This window comes from Leuresthes tenuis, unplaced genomic scaffold (assembly GCF_036924035.1).
Source record: "Leuresthes tenuis unplaced genomic scaffold, fLeuTen1.0.hap1 SCAF_20, whole genome shotgun sequence".
NCBI classification, from domain to species: Eukaryota; Metazoa; Chordata; class Actinopteri; order Atheriniformes; family Atherinopsidae; genus Leuresthes; species Leuresthes tenuis.
This window is the reverse complement of record NW_027325374.1, coordinates 1,085,475-1,109,112: the sequence shown is the minus strand read 5'-3', so window position 1 is coordinate 1,109,112 and position 23,638 is coordinate 1,085,475.

Below are 23,638 nucleotides of genomic sequence, written 5' to 3'. Positions count from 1 at the left end.
CGTGTTCATGGAGCCTAGCTTTAAGAGCCTCTTACATCAGGGCGTGTTCATGGAGCCTAGCTTTAAGAGCCTCTTACATCAGGGCGTGTTCATGGAGTCTAGCTTTAGGAGCCTCTTACATCAGAGCGTGTTCATGGAGTCTAGCTTTAGGAGCCTCTTACATCAGGGCGTGTTCATAGAGTCTAGCTTTAAGAGCCTCTTACATCAAGGCGTGTTCATGGAGTCTAGCTTTAGGAGCCTCTTACATCAGGGCGTGTTCATGGAGTCTAGCTTTAAGAGCCTCTTACATCAGGGCGTGTTCATGGAGTCTAGCTTTAAGAGCCTCTTACATCAGGGCGTGTTCATGGAGTCTAGCTTTAGGAGCCTCTTACATCAGGGCGTGTTCATGGAGTCTAGCTTTAAGAGCCTCTTACATCAGGGCGTGTTCATGGAGTCTAGCTTTAAGAGCCTCTTACATCAGGGCGTGTTCATGGAGTCTAGCTTTAAGAGCCTCTTACATCAGGGCGTGTTCATGGAGTCTAGCTTTAGGAGCCTCTTACATCAGGGCGTGTTCATGGAGTCTAGCTTTAAGAGCCTCTTACATCAGGGCGTGTTCATGGAGTCTAGCTTTAGGAGCCTCTTACATCAGGGCGTGTTCATGGAGTCTAGCTTTAGGAGCCTCTTACATCAGAGCGTGTTCATGGAGTCTAGCTTTAGGAGCCTCTTACATCAGGGCGTGTTCATGGAGTCTAGCTTTAGGAGCCTCTTACATCAGGGCGTGTTCATGGAGTCTAGCTTTAAGAGCCTCTTACATCAGGGCGTGTTCATGGAGTCTAGCTTTAAGAGCCTCTTACATCAGGGCGTGTTCATGGAGTCTAGCTTTAAGAGCCTCTTACATCAGGGCGTGTTCATAGAGTCTAGCTTTAAGAGCCTCTTACATCAGGGCGTGTTCATGGAGTCTAGCTTTAAGAGCCTCTTACATCAGGGCGTGTTCATGGAGTCTAGCTTTAGGAGCCTCTTACATCAGGGCGTGTTCATGGAGTCTAGCTTTAGGAGCCTCTTACATCAGGGCGTGTTCATGGAGTCCAGCTTTAGGAGCCTCTTACATCAGAGCGTGTTCATGGAGTCTAGCTTTAGGAGCCTCTTACATCAGGGCGTGTTCATGGAGTCTAGCTTTAGGAGCCTCTTACATCAGGGCGTGTTCATGGAGTCTAGTTTTAGGAGCCTCTTACATCAGGGCGTGTTCATGGAGTCTAGCTTTAAGAGCCTCTTACATCAGAGCGTGTTCATGGAGTCTAGCTTTAAGAGCCTCTTACATCAGGGCGTGTTCATGGAGTCTAGCTTTAAGAGCCTCTTACATCAGGGCGTGTTCATGGAGTCTAGATTTAGGAGCCTCTTACATCAGGGTGTACTCTTACGCTAATATCTCCTGTTTGATATGAAGGATGTCGACACTCTGACGCGTCGAAACTTAACCTGCAAAGGGAACGCAGTCAGGAAAATGTAGTAATTGTACAATGTTTGTTTTCTGTCATGAGTTTGGCTTCAGCTTGAGTGAACCGGATGGGTTGGATGTTGGAACCAGGTGGAAACGTTTCATCAGGCGTTTTAATTCGGAAGTTCAGGTGACTGTCCAAGTTCAGATGGGGACGAGTTTTCCTGAAGTTCTGTTCTCCTCCCAATCCTCTTCAGCTCCTGAACCACTTCCATTGATCAGTCAGCTTCCAGACCAGTTAGTCTTTGCTCTAAAGCAGGCTTCTCAAGTCTCACACAGTGACACACGCATTTCAACTTGTCCTCACGCCACACATGGCATCGCTGAAAAAAAAGTATCATATAAATTTCTCTGGTGCGCCACTATCGCTATGGAAACGACACGTCTCCCATGAGTCTGAGCAGAGCAGCACTTATAATAATATAAGTAATGAAAGACCTGTCCATCCACATCAAATCTGACGTCCAACAGGTGAAGGTCGGAGTTCATATCAAACAACTCAGTGTAACAAATGGAATAAGTTGTGCTGAACTGGAGCCTGATGGAAATAACCAGAGCTGCCAGGTCGGGGGGGGGGGGGGCGGGGCATCTTTTCAGCAGATACACACAGCCATGAAGCATTTTCAGGATATATACAAAGCTTTTAACATGAGTATTTAATTCTAAGTTTAAAGGACTTTCTGGAGTCTGTTGTTCAGCTGAAGCCAGGAGAGATTTCTGTTTCCAGGAAATAAGAAATGAATCTTTAAAGCTTTTCCTTCGGTCATTTTCAACATCACAAAATGCTTTGGTGTCTGTCAGCACACAGAGGCGTCATAGTGGTGACTGCAGCAGCTGATTTAGGATGAAAACATGCAACAGGTACACCTGCCATCAACGTTTCACTGAATCTGTGAGAACTGAACAACACTTTGCTGTAAGGCGATATCGTCTGCTCTGATAACTGCAGCAAACAGGACGACATGTAAGGCAAGACTTCACATCTGTCAGCAGAGATAACGGGTTCATTTCTCCAGTCCCAGGCAAATCGGGTCTGATTTCTCCAGATAATGAGATAAATTCTGTTATTTTCAGGTGACTAAATCCACAGAATAGTGGTGGATTTGTCTGATAGTGTCTTCTTCTTCTTCTTCTTCTTCTTGTGAGTGTAGTTTAAGAAAGCAGCGATGCTCCTTGCTGAGATTTACACTTTGGCAAAGCTCTTGTGGAAAAGCTTTGTCTTTTAACCAAGTTTAAGGCTTTATGATGAGCTGCATTCAAGGACCTCGGGTCGAGGCTCGACCTCCGAATACTTTATTCGGTATCAGTGCTGGAGGTTGTTGGGTTCAGTCCGCATTCAGCAGCGAGGAAGTGGGTTCTTGATGCAGTCACTTAGATTTCCTTCATCAGAGTGTCAGTGGGAGGATGTGGGCGCGCTTACATAATTATCAGCCGTTGTCTCAGGATCACAGGCGGCGACTTCCTGCAGCAGCCTTCACAGCTCAGATGGAAAGTAGGTCAGGCTTTTCAGTTCACGTTTGGACGCTTTTCTGTTTTTTTAGCAGTTTACTTGATGGTGTTTGAGGTTCGATGTTCATTCACAGGCTCAAATGGAAGTTAATTCCATATTTTTTCATGGACAGATGGATGCAGTTCCTCCAGTTTCTATTATCGGTTTCTGAGGTGAACTTTCTGATAAAGTTGCACATGAACAATTTCTCATGAGATTGTGTGTTTATTGCTTATGTGACAGAAGCTCTCTGCTGAATGGACAGAGCTTCTCAGAACAAATGGACCCAAAACAAAGACGGAACAAAGCAGTCTGAGTACCTGAAATAATCAGTTTAAAGAACAGTTTAACCACATAAAGAGTTGGGCTTCAGCTCTCTGCTGCTTCACATCTGCCCTCATCACATCTGCCTTCATCACATCTGCCTTCATCACATCTGCCTTCATACCCCTCATCATGACTTACATTATACATATATACTAATTAATAATTAAACGCTTCATACTGACCTTTGCAGTCATTAAAACTGTAATAATTTGGCAGTTCTACTGAAATAACCTGCAGTAATATTCTATTTATCCACAGGCCCAATCACATTAGGCTGGAGGGCTGAAGCACGACAGACTGGGTCAGTTATTCAATGTTTGACGGTTTATCAGGAGGTAATCAATACGAGACGAGGACCCATTCGGTAAAGCAGCTGGAGGAGCTCTTGTTTTGGGGCTGTTAAGTCTCCAGATGTCCACTGGTCTGTAATCTGAAGGGTAATAAGAGAAGTGGAGAGGTCCTGTTTCCAGGAGGCTGATTCTCACTCAGAGGAGAAAAGGTTCCTCTGTTTCAGACCAGATATTTATGAAGATGAAATTATCTTTAAATTTACACTGATTACAATGTAAAGATGAGTGAAGAGAAACATGTTAAGATTATAAATCTCATAAGATATGTCTTCAGTTGTTGCCAGTTTGAGTCAGTTGTGTTTCCGGCAGCTCAGAGGAAGTTCCTCTGACTGACATTCATGTTCTGGAGGTAGATGCCGTCAGTAAACCGGTTCTGCCGTCAGTTAACCGGTTCTGCCGTCAGTGAACCGGTTCTGCCGTCAGTGAACCGGTTCTGCCGTCAGTTAACCGGTTCTGCCGTCAGTTAACCGGTTCTGCCGTCAGTTAACCGGCTCTGCCGTCAGTTAACCGGTTCTGCCGTCAGTAAACCGGCTCTGCCGTCAGTAAACCGGCTCTGCTGTCAGTTAACCGGTTCTGCCGTCAGTGAACCGGCTCTGCTGTCAGTTAACTGGTTCTGCCGTCAGTGAACCGGTTCTGCCGTCAGTTAACTGGTTCTGCCGTCAGTTAACTGGTTCTGCCGTCAGTTAACCGGCTCTGCCGTCAGTGAACCGGTTCTGCCGTCAGTGAACCGGTTCTGCCGTCAGTAAACCGGTTCTGCCGTCAGTGAACCGGTTCTGCCGTCAGTAAACCGGCTCTGCTGTCAGTTAACCGGTTCTGCCGTCAGTAAACCGGTTCTGCCGTCAGTGAACCGGTTCTGCCGTCAGTAAACCGGTTCTGCCGTCAGTAAACCGGTTCTGCCGTCAGTTAACCGGCTCTGCCGTCAGTAAACCGGCTCTGCTGTCAGTTAACCGGTTCTGCCGTCAGTTAACCGGCTCTGCCGTCAGTTAACCGGTTCTGCCGTCAGTAAACCGGTTCTGCCGTCAGTGAACCGGTTCTGCCGTCAGTAAACCGGTTCTGCCGTCAGTAAACCGGTTCTGCCGTCAGTTAACCGGCTCTGCCGTCAGTAAACCGGCTCTGCTGTCAGTTAACCGGTTCTGCCGTCAGTTAACCGGCTCTGCCGTCAGTTAACCGGTTCTGCCGTCAGTAAACCGGCTCTGCCGTCAGTTAACCGGTTCTGCCGTCAGTAAACCGGTTCTGCTGTCAGTAAACCGGTTCTGCCGTCAGTAAACCGGTTCTGCCGTCAGTTAACCGGCTCTGCCGTCAGTAAACCGGTTCTGCCGTCAGTTAACCGGTTCTGCCGTCAGTTAACCGATTCTGCCGTCAGTAAACCGGTTCTGCCGTCAGTAAACCGGCTCTTCATACTGAAATCTGACCATTCTGTTCCCTTCTGTGGCCCCACTTCCCTGAAAATGCACACACACACTTTTTAATGAGAAACAATCAGCAGAAATAAGACTTTTCAGGTGCATCTGCTGCATCCGTTTGGTTTTTTGCAGACAGTTACCATGACGACCATGTGAGGCTCTTAGCAGAACACATTTCAGGTGTAATGAACAGTGTCTGCTGAGAACTGTTAACTTTTCACAGCTTTCAGCAGCAGCTGCTTCTCATAATTTATCACCAACGGATCAGACCTTTAAAAGTCCCCTGACCAAAAAGAAACCGTACATCTGCGTAATCTCAGCATCTTTCTGACTTAAGCAAACAGGCTATTTAGTGTTTAGAGTTTGAGTTTGAATGTCTCAGAACAGATTAGGTCTTCAGGCAAAGAGAAAATGTTTCAAATACTGAAACAAAAGAATTACTGAAACTAAAGAATTTCAAAGGGAAGCCTGGTGTTATTTTTATTTTACTGTCAGAATATCAGCAAACTGATACTTTCATATGATTAAAATTTAAAACCCTTTATTTCTCTACTTCTGAAGAGCCTCAAATTATGAAAATATAAACCGTTTGTGGGGTTTAAACTTCAGTTTTTGTTGTAGATTACTGACTTTTCACCTATGTTTATCTACATATTTAAGTCTTTGTTGGTGTCAGAATGGAACAGTGGGTGTATGTTTTTCTGCTCTGGATTTCATTACTTGGGCTTTGTTAGCTCAGCTAGCTGCTCATGCAAACAACTTGTGATTCATCATAACAGATGCTGAAAGGAAAGGAGTCACCAGCATCCACACCACCAAAGAAACATGTTTCAGAAATCTGTTTTCATAGATAAAATCTCAGAAAAGATTCTCAAGAAGATGTAAAGACAGACACAAAAGGGCAGGTTCATGACAGCGTAATCCTGATATAAAGTGGAAACAAAAAAGACAAAAAACACCAACATCCCACCGATTAATTTTACCTGATTTAACATCAATCCTCCCAAAAAAAGCCTTATTTACAGTAATTGTGGGTCAGCTGTGTGTCGATGGAAATCCTCTGAAATCTTAAACAGAAAACGTGTTTCCTGCTGATCATCTCCACTGTAAACTCTGCAGCTGTGTGTTCATCTGCTGCACTTTAACCAGGGATGTGTGAGCCGAAAAGCACTTTGGCTGCTGGTTTATAATCTGAACTTTTCTGTTTTACGTCTGCAGGACTGTTTGCTCTGAGCTCACTGAGCTCAGTTCTTTTTCCCATCTTCTGAACGTGTCACAACCGACCTGTTTGAGCTCCATCCTGCCCTGAAGTTTAGAAACTTTTCCTCTAAGTGGGTTGAACTTAATCCCTATGCAAAGCATCACATTTAGTAATGAAGACATGAGCTGCCGTCCTCCTTCTCTCTGGCAGCTGCAGCGGCTTTCACTGGATGTGTTGGTGTCGAATTTCACACTAAATATGTTTACATAGAACTTCAAAAAGAACCAAGACTTTCAGACATTTTGGTCTGACTCAAATTGTATGAAATCAACCTTCTGAAGCAGACCAACGCCCCAGATAATGTGGCTTGATTCATCCCTGCATGTCCTGAAATAGCAGAGGATGTCACCACAGCAAAGGAAGTAAAATAAAGCTCCATGTCTGGGTTTAATTGGGTTTAATGAAGCTATCACAGCGTGAAATCGTGGGTCTCATCAGTTCACAGCATCTGAGAACAGAGCTCCACATATGAAGATTATTTACTTTAATTACAACTCATTTAACACAAAGAGTAAAAGCAAACATAATATAATGTAAACTGGACCCAGTTTTTCAGCACAAATCAGAAATGCAGCTCCTGTTGGTCACGTCTCCACACCGGACACCTGCCTCTGATCCCTCGGCCCCGCTTCGGTACTCAGACTGATGGGGTGAAACCCGGCCTGTGAAATGCATCAGTTTGTATTCACAGCAACACAAAGCAGCATCTCGCCTCAGATCAGGTGCTTTTGTTCCAGCGGTGAGAACTACGGTGTACATGAGGATTGATGAACTGTGCAGGAGGGTTTCACTTCCTGTCTGAGAGGTGAACAAGTTCACGCTTCAAAGCTTGAAGAATAAACAGTCTTGTGCTTTGTTCAGATGCAGCTTTGCAAACCTAAGCTGTGCTGCCATGTTCTTTTTAGAGAGAAGAGGCTTTCTCCTGCAGCCCTTCCAAACAGGCCATCCTTGTTCAGTCTTCTTCTAACTGTGCTGTCATGACCTTTAACCTTTAACATGCTAACTGAGGCCTGGAGAGTCTGAGATGTAGCTCTGGGCTTCTTCACCTTGGGGTGACCTTTAACCTTTAACATGCTAACTGAGGCCTGTGGAGTCTGGGATGTAGCTCTGGGCTTTTTCACCTTGGGGTGACCTTTAACCTTTAGCATGCTAACTGAGGCCTGGAGAGTCTGAGATGTAGCTCTGGGCTTCTTCACCTTGGGGTGACCTTTAACCTCTAACATGCTAACTGAGGCCTGTGGAGTCTGGGATGTAGCTCTGGGCTTTTTCACCTTGGGGTGACCTTTAACCTTTAACATGCTAACTGAGGCCTGTAGAGTCTGAGATGTAGCTCTGGGCTTTTTCACCTTGGGGTGACCTTTAACCTTTAACATGCTAACTGAGGCCTGTAGAGTCTGAGATGTAGCTCTTGGCTTCTTCACCTTGGGGTGAACTTTAACCTTTAACATGCTAACTGAGGCCTGTAGAGTCTGAGATGTAGCTCTGGGCTTTTTCACCTTGGGGTGACCTTTAACCTTTAACATGCTAACTGAGGCCTGTGGAGTCTGGGATGTAGCTCTGGGCTTTTTCACCTTGGGGTGACCTTTAACCTTTAACATGCTAACTGAGGCCTGTAGAGTCTGAGATGTAGCTCTGGGCTTTTTCACCTTGGGGTGACCTTTAACCTTTAACATGCTAACTGAGGCCTGTAGAGTCTGAGATGTAGCTCTGGGCTTCTTCACCTTGGGGTGACCTTTAACCTTTAACATGCTAACTGAGGCCTGTAGAGTCTGAGATGTAGCTCTGGGCTTCTTCACCTTGGGGTGACCTTTAACCTTTAACATGCTAACTGAGGCCTGTAGAGTCTGAGATGTAGCTCTGGGCTTCTTCACCTTGGGGTGACCTTGCTGGGACGTCCACTCCTGGGAAGATTGACAGCTGTCCTGAATGTTTTCCACTTGTGAATAATCTTTCTCTCTGTAGAATGATGGACTCCAGATAGTCTGGAAATGGCCTTATAACCCTTCCCAGACTGATGGGCAGCAGCAGCTGCTTCTCTGAGATCATTGCTGGTGTCTTTCCTCCTTGGCATCATGTTAAACTGACAGAACTCCTGCTTTTATAGAGCTGCTCACACTGACTGAGGATCAGTTAATCAGAGCATTGATCAGTTAATCAGAGCATTGATCAGCAGCAGCTGGACTGTTTTCAGCTCATTTTAAGACCTTTTGAGGTGATATTTATGATGTCTTGATACTTAAATCTAATTAAAGGACAAAAACAACTTTTTTCTTCTGAAAATGAAAAGATTAAAGCTGCTTCCTATCACCTAACTTCTAAATATTTCAGTAATTATGAGTCTTTTTAACCCTTCCAGGTTGTATTTATATTCTCTCCATTTAACCTTCACTGCAGTAACATCTCTTCCTGTCTCTCTCTGGATCAGCAGAAAGGGATTCTGGGACTTGGGTTGTTCCCTCGGTCCGCTCATCAGCTCCTCGTTATTATATATGAGAGCTGTTACTGAACAGATCTGACAACGTTTGCATGAGAAACCACCAATAAGTAGCCAGGCATGTTGCAGTAAAGCACAGTTTGCCTCTGTTGGTTCCAGGTCATTTTCCCTCCAAACGTCTGTTTGAAGTCAGCTTACAGCCACATTGTTCACATCACTCCAGCTGACTGAATTTATTCTGTAAAATAAAGTATAAAAAACCTGAATGAAATGTGAGATAAATATGATGCGTGCATGGAAAGATCAGTGGGTGCTGTTCATGATACATCATGCAGGATATCAGGTCAAACTCACCTCAGGGCCGTTTGTCACCGATACGTCTCTCACAACAATTCCTCTTTTCTGTGAACTTGTGAAACGTTTGGTGTTGATTTCTGATCTGATGTCTGCAGGGAAGCATCCGACACTTTGCCCCCTTTCTTTGCTGAAACAAGGTTAAGAGAATAATCGTCTTCTTATTGGATTGTTCTATGAAATTGGGAGAAGTTCGAACTGGTTTCAAACTGAATCACCCAAACATGGAAGCTATAAGCAGAGTATCTACAGTACTGTGCAGAAGTTTGGAGCCAGCCTCATTTCTTTAAATATTTCCAGGAAAACAGGAAATAGAATCACCTTGTTGCTGCAGAAATCCTATTTTCTGTCTGTCAAACTGTGTTTTCTTTGCTGTTTTTCATAGATGCAGCTAAAGAAATGGGAACAAATGATGTGTCTTTGTGACAGGCTGCTGGTAACAAAGTGCCTAAAGATCCAGTTTAAAATGGCTTCTTTGCTAAGTTGTCTGTTCTGTGTCGACACAACACTGGTTCATCCCTTGAGTTAGGAGCCTTTTTTCTGCCTGAATGCTTCATAGCTCAGAGTTAAGTGGCTGAACAAAGAAAAAACACTGAAAATGCTCAGGAACAAGGACTGAAGATGAGGGAAAAAGTAGAAAATGTCCAAAGAAAAACTCTGAAAGAGCTTCAGAAAGCTGCAGAACTGTTGATCAGGACACTTTAAAGGTTTCAGAAAGCTGCAGAACTGTTGATCAGGACACTTTAAAGGTTACAGAAAGCTGCAGAACTGTTGATCAGGACACTTTAAAGGTTACAGAAAGCTGCAGAACTGTTGATCAGGACACTTTAAAGGTTTCAGAAAGCTGCAGAACTGTTGATCAGGACACTTTAAAGGTTTCAGAAAGCTGCAGAACTGTTCATCAGGACACTTTAAAGGTCTCAGAAAGCTGCAGAACTGTTGATCAGGACACTTTAAAGGTTTCAGAAAGCTGCAGAACTGTTGATCAGGACACTTTAAAGGTTACAGAAAGCTGCAGAACTGTTGATCAGGACACTTTAAAGGTTTCAGAAAGCTGCAGAACTGTTGATCAGGACACTTTAAAGGTTACAGAAAGCTGCAGAACTGTTGATCAGGACACTTTAAAGGTTTCAGAAAGCTGCAGAACTGTTGATCAGGACACTTTAAAGGTTTCAGAAAGCTGCAGAACTGTTGATCAGGACACTTTAAAAGGTTTCAGAAAGCTGCAGAACTGTTGATCAGGACACTTTAAAGGTCTCAGAAAGCTGCAGAACTGTTGATCAGGACACTTTAAAGGTTTCAGAAAGCTGCAGAACTATTGATCAGGACACTTTAAAGGCTTCAGAAAGCTGCAGAACTATTGATCAGGACACTTTAAAGGTTTCAGAAAGCTGCAGAACTGTTGATCAGGACACTTTAAAGGTTTCAGAAAGCTGCAGAACTATTGATCAGGACACTTTAAAGGTTTCAGAAAGCTGCAGAACTGTTGATCAGGACACTTTAAAGGTTTCAGAAAGCTGCAGAACTATTGATCAGGACACTTTAAAGGTTTCAGAAAGCTGCAGAACTGTTGATCAGGACACTTTAAAGGTTACAGAAAGCTGCAGAACTGTTGATCAGGACACTTTAAAGGTTTCAGAAAGCTGCAGAACTGTTGATCAGGACACTTTAAAGGTTACAGAAAGCTGCAGAACTGTTGATCAGGACACTTTAAAGGTTACAGGAAGCTGCAGAACTGTTGATCAGGACACTTTAAAGGTTACAGAAAGCTGCAGAACTGTTGATCAGGACACTTTAAAGGTTTCAGAAAGCTGCAGAACTGTTGATCAGGACACTTTAAAGGTTTCAGAAAGCTGCAGAACTGTTGATCAGGACACTTTAAAGGTTTCAGAAAGCTGCAGAACTGTTGATCAGGACACTTTAAAGGTTACAGAAAGCTGCAGAACTGTTGATCAGGACACTTTAAAGGTTTCAGAAAGCTGCAGAACTGTTGATCAGGACACTTTAAAGGTTACAGAAAGCTGCAGAACTGTTGATCAGGACACTTTAAAGGTTTCAGAAAGCTGCAGAACTGTTGATCAGGACACTTTAAAGGTTACAGAAAGCTGCAGAACTGCTGATCAGGACACTTTAAAGGTTACAGAAAGCTGCAGAACTGTTGATCGGGACACTTTAAAGTTTCAGAAAGCTGCAGAACTGTTGATCAGGACACTTTAAAGGTTTCAGAAAGCTGCAGAACTATTGATCAGGACACTTTAAAGGTTTCAGAAAGCTGCAGAACTGCTGATCAGGACACTTTAAAGGTTACAGAAAGCTGCAGAACTGTTGATCGGGACACTTTAAAGTTTCAGAAAGCTGCAGAACTGTTGATCAGGATACTTTAAAGGTCACAGGAAAGTCTGGCTGCTTGGAGGGAAAATATAAAGAGATGAGGACTGGATCAGGACCAGAGCTGTAGTTCAAACATCCACTAAACACTCTTTACTCTCCCTCCAGGTCTTCCTTATGGCTGGGAGGAGGCCTACACTGCTGACGGAGTAAAATATTACATCAAGTAAGAGAAACTTTCAGAACATCCTTATTGTTTAGCTCATATTTCTGAATTTAAATACGAAGCTCTTGAGGTGTCATCAAACCGAAAAACAAGCATTGATCTTGTCTCCATCAACACAATGAAATTAAGGTAAATGTTACATCTCATAACTTTTACCACCATATGTGAATTTTTTGCCGTGTCGTACATGTGGAATCAGACCTTAGCAGAGCAGGATCTGTCTTAAATCTCGCTGGGATGAGATTAAAAGATGGAGGATAAAACGTTCCCTGTGCTTCCTGGTCCTGGTACCGGATGGGATACGATACTTCTCCGAATGATGCGATATGTTCTGTAACTTTTATGGCCATTAAAGGCCATAAGAAGGCAAATGAAAACAGAGTAAAATTCAGCCTGAGAACCCTCACATTATTACTTTTCCTAGTATTGCAGTAATTCAGGGATACAGATAAATAATTATATATAAATAAAGTATTTCTGATTTCTGACTCTTATCCGATGCTGTAATTGTGCATAAATGTGCAGAAGCATCCAGGTGAAGTCCTGCCTGTTTGAAACCTGTCAAACTGGTGCTCAGACAGCAGAGCAGTCAGCTGACTGCAGTCAGGTCCTGCCTGGAAGGAGATTTCAAACAAAAAGCAGAAAGCAGCTGGAAACGTGCCTGAAGATGGTCAGAAAAGTGTTACGCAACCTTCAGCTCGCCTCTTGTTCTGTGTTTCTTCCTGTGACCCGTGACAGTCACATGACCCAGACGACAGCATGGCGCCTCCCTGAGACGAGCAGCGCCGTCCCCAAGCCGCCTGCTGGGGCCTTGGAGCTGGACCCAAAGGGGGATGGAGAGGTGTTGGGCCGGAGACCAAGCCCGTCCATAGAGACGGAGATGTAGGAGCCCATTCTCCTTCCTCTCACCTCTGCAACGTCACATTTTACCTGTGCATCACCTCAGCTTCACCGACAGCACATGCCGGCTGAAATCCTTCAATCCTCTAACATTAATAAAGTATACACAGCAAACCTGTCCTGTCTGTGGTTTCAGTCCAGCTCTGTTGATTCCGTGCACAGTCACTATAACTCATTTATTTAACTGCATGTGGATTTAACTCTGCAGTCAGGTGGAAATCTGTGTGAAGCGAGCAGGAAATAACTGCCCGCAGTCATCAACTTCAGTCTTTTGCTTGATATGTGAAACATTTTTAACTGTCAGGTCAGATTTTTTACATCGCTGAGACCTTTCTCATCACTAACTCTTTGTTACTCAGTTAATAACAAAGGATAAAAGAAGAAAAGCTCAGTGATCACATTAAAATGTTCTCTTCACACTCTGAGGGACAGATTCTCACAGTAGAAAACCACTGAACTCCGGCTCCTGGCTCCGCCTCGACATTCTTTACACCTCAGTACTGGCAGAACACATGTTGTGTTTGTTGAAATGTCGAGTTTATGTGGGACAAACAAAAAGAGGTTTTAAGCCTTGAATATCTGAACATAAGACTGTGACATGTGCTAAAAACATGGACTGTGCAGTTGCTCGACAACATGACAGCATGACATCATGACAGCATGACATCATGACATCACGACAGCATGACATCATGACATCATGACATCATAACAGCATGACATCATGACCTCATGACAGCATGACATCATGACATCATGACATGACAGCATGACATCATGACATCATGACATCATAACAGCATGACATCATGACATCATGACATCATGACAACATGACAGCATGACATCATGACATCATGACAGCATGACATCATGACAACATGACAGCATGACATCATGACATCATGACAGCATGACATCATGACATCATGACATCATGACAGCATGACATCATGACCTCATGACAGCATGACATCATGACAACATGACATCATGACATCATGACAGCATGACATCATGACAGCATGACAGCATGACATCATGACAGCATGACATCATGACATCATGACATCATGACAGCATGACATCATGACAACATGACATCATGACAACATGACATCATGACAACATGACATCATGACATCATGACATCATGACAACATGACATCATGACAACATGACATCATGACATCATGACAGCATGACATCATGACCTCATGACAGCATGACATCATGACATCATGACAACATGACAGCATGACAACATGACATCATGACATCATGACATCATGACAACATGACATCATGCACAGGCTGATCATGGCTTCTTTGGACTTTGGAGAATTGACTAAACCTTCAGACATCATTCAGCTTATTGGATCCACATTGGATCCTTTGGCATCAATGCAGAATTGAGTTTATTTTCTTTGATACTAAACACAACAGATGTTAATTATTCTGCTCGCTGCTTTTTCTTCTTTTATGGTGCTGTTTCATGTCCTCATGTTGAAACCAGTTTTAGGTGTTTTTCTGATTTTTGTGTCATTAGTTTTCTTGTACCAAAAGTGTGTTTTGTGGATGTTTATCATATGAATCCAATGGGCTCGCGATGAGGCTTTTCGTTCGTCAGATGACTCGGACACACCTGTGGGAGGTTGACTGTAACTTCCTGGTTCGTTCTGGATCCACTTTGGCTCTGATGAAGGCAGTGGTGTTGTGACATTAGTCTGTTTTCACTGTTAAAGTAAATTAGAATCAGTGAGCTCCGGCCTTCTTCTATCTGTCGGTTGACTGATCCTCAGTTTCGAGGCACCTGGTCCAGCTGCAAACTGCTGAAAGATGCATAGTGTTGTTGCTAACATTATGTGACACCTGCACTTACTCCTCTGGACACCAGAACCTCGTTGGCCAGGAAAGGTCTAACTTTGTTGTCATGGAGAAGAAGCCACAAAGATGCCATGAAAAGATTTCAAGCAACCGTAAAGCCAAAGGATGTGATGAAAGGCTGGAAACAACGGTCCTGAGCTGCCGTGGCTCAGCCTCCGGGGCTGGATAACAAAGGCTGAAAGTGTTGCTTTCAGTGTGGCCACAAAGCATCTCTCTCCAGCCTCTGCAAACGTATGTATTTATCTAAAGATGAACAAAGTGTCGCTCACTGTCATACACGCATAATGCTGGGGCTGAGCAGTCGATGGCAGATGTCTGCTTCTACGTTTACATGGTTAACATCAGACACTTTGGAGTAAATCACTGTTTTAGCATCAAACTGCACAGAGATGGGAGCTTTACTGTGTTTGACAGATGCTTATTAAAGCGTTTTATAGGCGGCTCTTTAGCATGAAAACACACTTTGTGTTACTGTGCTGCAGTTTAAAGCTTTTCTGGGTATTTTTTACTCTTCCAGAACTCAGTTTATTTGACCGTCAGGAAACACTTGTGTGAAATGCTTCATGTAAAGAACATGTGTGTGAACTTGAATTCCACTTCTGTCCCAAGTCCTCTTTGGGCATTAACAACCAAAGAGGACAAAGCCATGAAGGGCTCAGGGAATTTCACGTCTGCATTCTGTTTTCCTCGTGTCCACTTCAGCCCGCCTGGACTTTTCCATCTCATGGCTAATGGCTGCAGCCCTGCTCCTTCTCCTCTCTTTGTTCTCAGCCTCTGAGCAGGCAGTAAATGATTTAGCTTTCCCAGAAACAGGAAGGCTCTCGCGGTTGATGAAGCTATTCTGAGAGGGTCTGCACTTCTGTCTCTGAATTGTTTTTCAGGGCCACAATGCAGCCTGAAGTTTGCAGTGCCGAGCCTGTCCAAACTAACGAGATGTGTTTTTCTTCTCTGTGGGAGCCCAAAGGTGGACGGACTGAAAGCCAACAGGAAGCCATCCACACGTCAGCGTTTCCATCTGACTCAAAAGATGACAGAGGGGTTTATTTTCAACTTCAACAAGAAGCAGGTCGAAATTTACACAAAGCGTTTTCATTCAGGGACTTTAAATCCAGAACCTCATCATTTCATCTTGAGGGAATCATTCCCACAGTAACCAGTTTGTGACTGTTTAATAATTAACTTTTAACATAAATGTTCTCAGTTGCAGAATGTTTCAGGGCTTTCTCACATGCACTGCAACAACATTTCAGTCTTTAACTTGTCCAGTTCACAATGTCTGCAGACGAAAACACGAGAAAGCCGAAGGAAAGGTCACATCAGGTCGGTGGGAGGCCCACAGACTCTTGGTGTTTCCATCAGAATGTGAATGTGGGACTGGATCTGGATGCGTCCTTGTTATGCTCAGACCTGTGTTTCCGAGCGGTGCACATGCAGTTTAGATCATAGTCGGGTACTTTCACCGGTTGGAACCTTTTGATGTTCGGGTTAAACATAGAAACACTTTTTCATAAGAACATCCTGCTCTGTGGCAAACACTGAGGACTGGACCCTCCTTCTGATGCTGTGCAAACACTCCTGACTGTCTCCCGCTGCTGGATGCAAACAGTTCCTGCAGCTGGATGCAAACAGTTCCTGCTGCTGGATGCAAACAGTTCCTGCAGCTGGATGCAAACAGTTCCTGCTGCTGGATGCAAACAGTTCCTGCAGCTGGATGCAAACAGTTCCTGCAGCTGGATGCAAACAGTTCCTGCTGCTGGATGCAAACAGTTCCTGCAGCTGGATGCAAACAATTCCTGCAGCTGGATGCAAACAGTTCCTGCTGCTGGATGCAAACACTCCTGACGGTCTCCTGCAGCTGGATGCAAACAGTTCCTGCAGCTGGATGCAAGCAGTTCCTGCAGCTGGATGCAAACAGTTCCTGCAGCTGGATGCAAACAGTTCCTGCAGCTGGATGCAAACAGTTCCTGCAGCTGGATGCAAACAGTTCCTGCTGCTGGATGCAAACAGTTCCTGCTGCTGGATGCAAACAGTTCCTGCAGCTGGATGCAAACAGTTCCTGCTGCTGGATGCAAACAGTTCCTGCTGCTGGATGCAAACAGTTCCTGCAGCTGGATGCAAACAGTTCCTGCTGCTGGATGCAAACAGTTCCTGCAGCTGGATGCAAACAGTTCCTGCAGCTGGATGCAAACAGTTCCTGCAGCTGGATGCAAACAGTTCCTGCTGCTGGATGCAAACACTCCTGACGGTCTCCTGCAGCTGGATGCAAACAGTTCCTGCAGCTGGATGCAAGCAGTTCCTGCAGCTGGATGCAAACAGTTCCTGCAGCTGGATGCAAACAGTTCCTGCTGCTGGATGCAAACAGTTCCTGCTGCTGGATGCAAACAGTTCCTGCAGCTGGATGCAAACAGTTCCTGCTGCTGGATGCAAACAGTTCCTGCTGCTGGATGCAAACAGTTCCTGCAGCTGGATGCAAACAGTTCCTGCTGCTGGATGCAAACAGTTCCTGCAGCTGGATGCAAACAGTTCCTGCAGCTGGATGCAAACAGTTCCTGCAGCTGGATGCAAACAGTTCCTGCAGCTGGATGCAAACAGTTCCTGCAGCTGAGGAGTTGGTGACAGTTTGAGTGTCTGCAGAGGTGATACTGTCACACACATTGGTGTTATTATCGGACTGTGTGTGATGTCACGGCAGCAGATCAATACAGACAGCATCTTTCTTTCCATTTCATGAGAACTGTCTCCGCTTGCTCTGTTGATGACGTCCGAGTGTGGAAGTAACTGAAGAAAAGTCCATAATAATCAGATTTTTCCAGTGTGTAGATTCAGGTGAAGAGGTCACAGTGAGCGCTTTGTCGCCCCTGGACTGTGGGAGTTTGCTGGTGTGAATGGTCGTATTTATAGTGTGTGAGAGCTGCAGTTGGACGGGCAGAGCCAATATTTTCTCTGCCCTGGGCTCCAGATATTGATTTTCCTTCCCACTCACAAGTGCAGCTATAAATATCGGCTGTTCTTGGAAACACTGACACACAGAAACTCAAACACGCATGTTTTGGACATTCAGATCTCTGCTAACATTCCAGTGCAACATTCTCAGCTTCAGCACACCTGACGCTCAGGTACGGTGAGTCGAGGAACGAAAGGAAAAACCCATTCGACACAATCACAGAACCGTGCTGAGCCCCTGAAATGGAAGAAGACACAAGATATTCATAAATGAGTTATTCACATCCATAATATAAGAGATAACGACAAATAGATATGCACATATACATAGAGATGCACCAAGCTGGGGCTCAGGTGTCCCGTCCTTCATTTATTCAGCATGCGTCAGAGAACTTCATACAAGCTGCTTTACAGGTGTGGGCCTGAAGATGGATTTGAACTGTGAGATTAACACCAGACTCACACTCACATGTGTAAAAGCTACTTTGGTCGACAGAGAAAAACACATCAGTTTAACACCAAAGGGTAAATAAATGGTTAAATTATCTCACTTTCTGAGCTACAACACAGTTATAAATGCCTGCATTTTACATCATGTGCAACGACACGTTACAAATTAGCTGTTATTTTGTCCCATTCCTCCTTAAACAGGTCTTAAGGTGTGCAGCAGTGCGGGGGGGTGGTTGTTTCTCTGCTGGGGACAGGTCAGGACTGCAGGCAGCCAGTCCAGCACCCGTACCTCTTCTTCCTCAGCCAGGCCTTTGGAATGTGGCAGAATGTGGTTTTCCATGGTCTGCTTGAACAATGCTGGGACGTCCCAGGAAAAGATGTGGCCTTGAAGGCAGCATATGTTGCTGTAAAATCTCAGTGAGCTTTTCTGCATTAATGCTGCCGTCACAGAAGTGGAAATGAGCTTTGCCCCCTGATCCAACCCCATACCATCACAGAGCCTGGCTGCAGGGACTGGCTGCTGACAGCAGGCTGGATGCTGCTTTTGCTCTTTGCTCCATTTCTTCCAACAAAGATGTGGAATACTGATGGGTCTGACCACAGCACACGTTTCCACCGTGTGACGGTCCATCCCAGACGCCTCCGAGCCCAGAGAAGTGGACGAGGTTAACATCAGGCTTCTTTTCTGCACAGTAAAGCTTGTGAATGGAACTCTGTATTGTGGTGCTTGACAAAGGTTTCCACAGTAATCCCTTGTCCAGGTGCTTCTATCAGCTGCTGATGAATGACGGTTCTTGATGCAGCGTCTGAGGGGTCAGAGGTCACGGGGTCCAGCTTAGGCTTGCTCCCTCGTCCTTTACACTGAAACTCCTCCAGATTCCCTGAATGCTTTAATGATATTCTGCTCTGTAGAGGCAGAAATATGCAGATCCCTTCCAGTCTTTCTCTCAGGAACATTGTTTTAAACACAAACTGGAGCTCCTCTGAACATCTGACACTGAAGAACTCTTATTGTCAATCTGATAAAAGAATCACACAGTTGTTGTTTTTTTCTGATTCAGGACTGCAGGAGAAATGCTTTTAAAGGAAGTTCATTATCATATAAAAGGAAACTTCACAGTAAAAAGAACAAGAAAATAAACATTAAAAGGAGAGATTAAAAAGACAAGAAAATTCTTTCCATAATTCATTGAAATGGTTCCCATAAAAGCAGCATTAAATGTAAAATTAAAAGCTGGATAAAAGTGGACTAAATCTTCAGTTCTTAGAATCAGAAGTGTGTAATCTTCATGCTGTATTAACTGCATGTATCACTGACCACCGTTTAATGTGAGCCCAGTTTACACCCAAACCAGCAGTGAAGTTACTAAAGCTGCAAAGCCTCTTTTCTTTGGCTCAACCTGGAGGTCCAAAGGTCAGCATCAAGCGCTCTGTCAGGACTAGAATCAGGACTAGGATTAGAAAGATCAACCCAAACACTTCGCACTCAGTCAGTGATTGGTCTTTCATTCAGGTTCTTTCTACAAGGAGGTCTAATGAAGTGTTTTGATTGAAAACAGGAAACAGGTCCCAGGTCTGCCAGTCTTAAGAGGTACCAGGAGGTCGGTGCTCTGACTGAGCTCATTCAGAACAGCTTTGCTTGTGTAACTCCACCATGACACAGTAAAAGAGCATTTCTATCTATTCTCTCTCTATGTGTGTGTTCTACCAGAAAAATCCTATTTCCTCCTCAGGAAACTCTCACTACTGACTAAAAGTGAAACAGACCATTCAGATTTCAGTCACATTTAGTCCAGAGAACATAGAAATCTGACTGAAAACACGAGGATGGCCCACATGGAGGGAGGAAAACTAACCTGATGAAGGTGATGTGAATGCAAAGAGTGAAGAACTGACAAAAGGAGATGAGACAAAGTTTAACGAAGACCAGACAGACATGAAAATATGAGGAAAGTTCATCTTTCATCAAGTTTCTGTATCAGGACGTAATAAAAGTCACCTGTTCCTCAGCAGGTGTTAAAACTCAGTAAATCCAACAACACATGACACTGTGTCATTATTCACTGAACAAAAACTGAGACAAAGCAGTGTGTGAAAAAGTAAGTGAACCCCATGATCAGCTGCTTGTGGAAGCACCTTTAGCAGCAGTAAGTTGAAGTGTGACGCTGTGGACTGCCACCCCACCCTCACCAATCTGTGAGCAGGAATCAAACCACCAACCCACTGGGCCACCCCCAAATTAAACTTCACCACGAACAGGATTCAAACCTAACATGCTAACTGAGGCCTGTAGAGTCTGAGATGTAGCTCTGGGCTTCTTCACCTTGGGGTGACCTTTAACCTTTAACATGCTAACTGAGGCCTGTAGAGTCTGAGATGTAGCTCTGGGCTTCTTCACCTTGGGGTGAACTTTAACCTTTAACATGCTAACTGAGGCCTGTAGAGTCTGAGATGTAGCTCTGGGCTTTTTCACCTTGGGGTGACCTTTAACCTTTAACATGCTAACTGAGGCCTGTAGAGTCTGAGATGTAGCTCTGGGCTTCTTCACCTTGGGGTGAACTTTAACCTTTAACATGCTAACTGAGGCCTGTAGAGTCTGAGATGTAGCTCTGGGCTTCTTCACCTTGGGGTGACCTTTAACCTTTAACATGCTAACTGAGGCCTGTAGAGTCTGAGATGTAGCTCTGGGCTTCTTCACCTTGGGGTGACCTTTAACCTTTAACATGCTAACTGAGGCCTGTCGAGTCTGAGATGTAGCTCTGGGCTTTTTCACCTTGGGGTGACCTTTAACCTTTAACATGCTAACTGAGGCCTGTAGAGTCTGAGATGTAGCTCTGGGCTTTTTCACCTTGGGGTGACCTTTAACCTTTAGCATGCTAACTGAGGCCTGTGGAGTCTGAGATGTAGCTCTTGGCTTTTTCACCTTGGGGTGACCTTTAACCTTTAGCATGCTAACTGAGGCCTGTAGAGTCTGAGATGTAGCTCTGGGCTTTTTCACTTTGGGGTGACCTTTAACCTTTAACATGCTAACTGAGGCCTGTAGAGTCTGAGATGTATTACCTTTAACCTTTAGCATGCTAACTGAGGCCTGTAGAGTCTGAGATGTATGACCTTTAACCTTTAACATGCTAACTGAGGCCTGTAGAGTCTGAGATGTATGACCTTTAACCTTTAACATGCTAACTGAGGCCTGTAGAGTCTGAGATGTATGACCTTTAACCTTTAACATGCTAACTGAGGCCTGTAGAGTCTGAGATGTATGACCTTTAACCTTTAACATGCTAACTTAGGCCTGTAGAGTCTGAGATGTATGACCTTTAACCTTTAACATGCTAACTGAGGCTTTCCTCCTTGGCATCATGTTAACACACACCTGAATTAATCAGAGCACCTGCTGGTCTTTCTGTGGCTTCATGATCCATGATTTATGAGAAAATCCCAATTAGAGGAGTTTTCGAATGCAGACCTGAGAGGCGGCTGCTGTGATTGGCTGAACCCTTTCTCAGCAGGTGTTTGTATGCAGCGACAGATACCTGCGAGCGCCCTGCAGGTGACAGCGAGCGCGTTAAAGGGGTGAGTCAGAGCTGTGTTTGGCCCAGTCACCGCTGCCCTACTTTCTCTCACAAAGGTCGTCACAACATCGCTGTGCTTTAGCAACGGCTGTTGCTAAGGAGCTTTTAATGAGAGCCGGGCTGATGGGGATTTAACGAGGACTCACCTCTCTGTGTCACAGTCTGAAAGAGGTGCTCTTCTTCTTCTCCTCCTTTATTCCTTTCTAAACTCGCCCCGTCTTTCCATTCTCTTATTTTCTCCCGTTTCTTTTTCTTTTCTTCTGTTTTCTTAGTTTCTTTTGCCTCTTTTCACCTTCTCTTCTTCTCTTGTTTACCTTGTTTTTCACTCGTTTTTGTCCTTTTCCTCTTTCTTTTCTTTACTTTATGTCTTCTCTACACATTTGTCTCCTCTTCTCTTCTTCTACTTTGTTTTTTCCTCATTTGAATGCCACCTTCTATTCCCCACGTTCCTCATCCCTTTCTTATTTCAGTATATTATCATTTCTTCCTGTCACTTTTCACTCATTCTATGCTTTCCTCTTTTCCTACCATGTTCTTTTCTTTATTTTACTTTCCTCTCATCACTTTCCTTTCATTTCCTTGTCTTGTTTCCTTTCCTTCCTTCTCTCCTCTCTCTTCTTTCTGAGCTTTTCTAACACTTTCTCTCATTCCAATCTTCTTAAACATCATTATCTGTCCTTTAACTTTTCTTTGTACCATGTTTTCTTCCTTTGTTCCCTCCTCTCTCCTTTTGTCTGCCTCGGATCCTGTTTCCTTATTTCTTCCTTCTCCACTTCTCCATCTTAACTTCTCCTGATTCCTTTCTGTTTCTCCCTTTTCCCACTTCATCCTCCCCTCCCTCCTCTCCTGCCCTGCTGGATTTGTTTTTCTCCTGGTTCAGAGCACATGAGATTCAATGTGACTGGGCTGCAGGAGGAGGAGGAGAGCAGGAGACAACGGCCTCTGATTGGATGAAAGTAGGTCAAACCGGCCCACTCATGTGACCCAGCATTTTTCTCTCCAAGCTCGATGTGTGCGTGTGCGCGCGCCCGTGTGCGTGCGCGTGTCAGAGAGAAATAATCACAAGTAAAGGAAACAGTGTTAACAATCATGAAAAGCATGCATGAAGCAGCAGAAAGACAACTTTAAACTGATATCAGCAAACACCTGTTGGCTCTTTCATTCTGTTCTGAGTTTACAGCCTGCATCCGGCTGCTGATTATCAACAATTAGAGACATTATTTTATGGTAATCATCCCTCCAATCCGCAAACACCTCGGTTTCAGAGCAAAAGGGTCTTTATCTGGATGAATTATTTGTATTTTAACTCTGTTTTCAGCCTCAGGTGTAATAATGAAGGCATCCCGTCTTTATCTGGATGAATTATTTGTATTTTAACTCTGTTTTCAGCCTCAGGTGTAATAATGAAGGCATCCCGTCTTTATCTGGATGAATTATTTGTATTTTAACTCTGTTTTCAGCCTCAGGTGTAATAATGAAGGCACCCCGTCTTTATCTGGGTGAATTATTTGTATTTTAACTCTGTTTTCAGCCTCAGGTGTAATAATGAAGGCATCCCGTCTTTATCTGGATGGATTATTTGTATTTTAACCCTGTTTTCAGCCTCAGGTGTAATAATGAAGGCACCCCGTCTTTATCTGGGTGAATTATTTGTATTTTAACTCTGTTTTCAGCCTCAGGTGTAATAATGAAGGCGTCCCGTCTTTATCTGGATTAATTATTTGTATTTTAACTCTGTTTTCAGCCTCAGGTGTAATAATGAAGGCATCCCGTCTTTATCTGGATGAATTATTTGTATTTTAACTCAGTTTTCAGCCTCAGGTGTAATAATGAAGGCATCCCGTCTTTATCTGGGTGAATTATTTGTATTTTAACTCTGTTTTCAGCCTCAGGTGTAATAATGAAGGCATCCCGTCTTTATCTGGATGAATTATTTGTATTTTTACTCTGTTTTCAGCCTCAGGTGTAATAATGAAGGCATCCCGTCTTTATCTGGATGAATTATTTGTATTTTAACTCTGTTTTCAGCCTCAGGTGTAATAATGAAGGCATCCCGTCTTTATCTGGATGAATTATTTGTATTTTAACTCAGTTTTCAGCCTCAGGTGTAATAATGAAGGCATCCCGTCTTTATCTGGGTGAATTATTTGTATTTTAACTCTGTTTTCAGCCTCAGGTGTAATAATGAAGGCATCCCGTCTTTTTACTTTTTACACCTTCGAATAAAAACTGTAATAAAA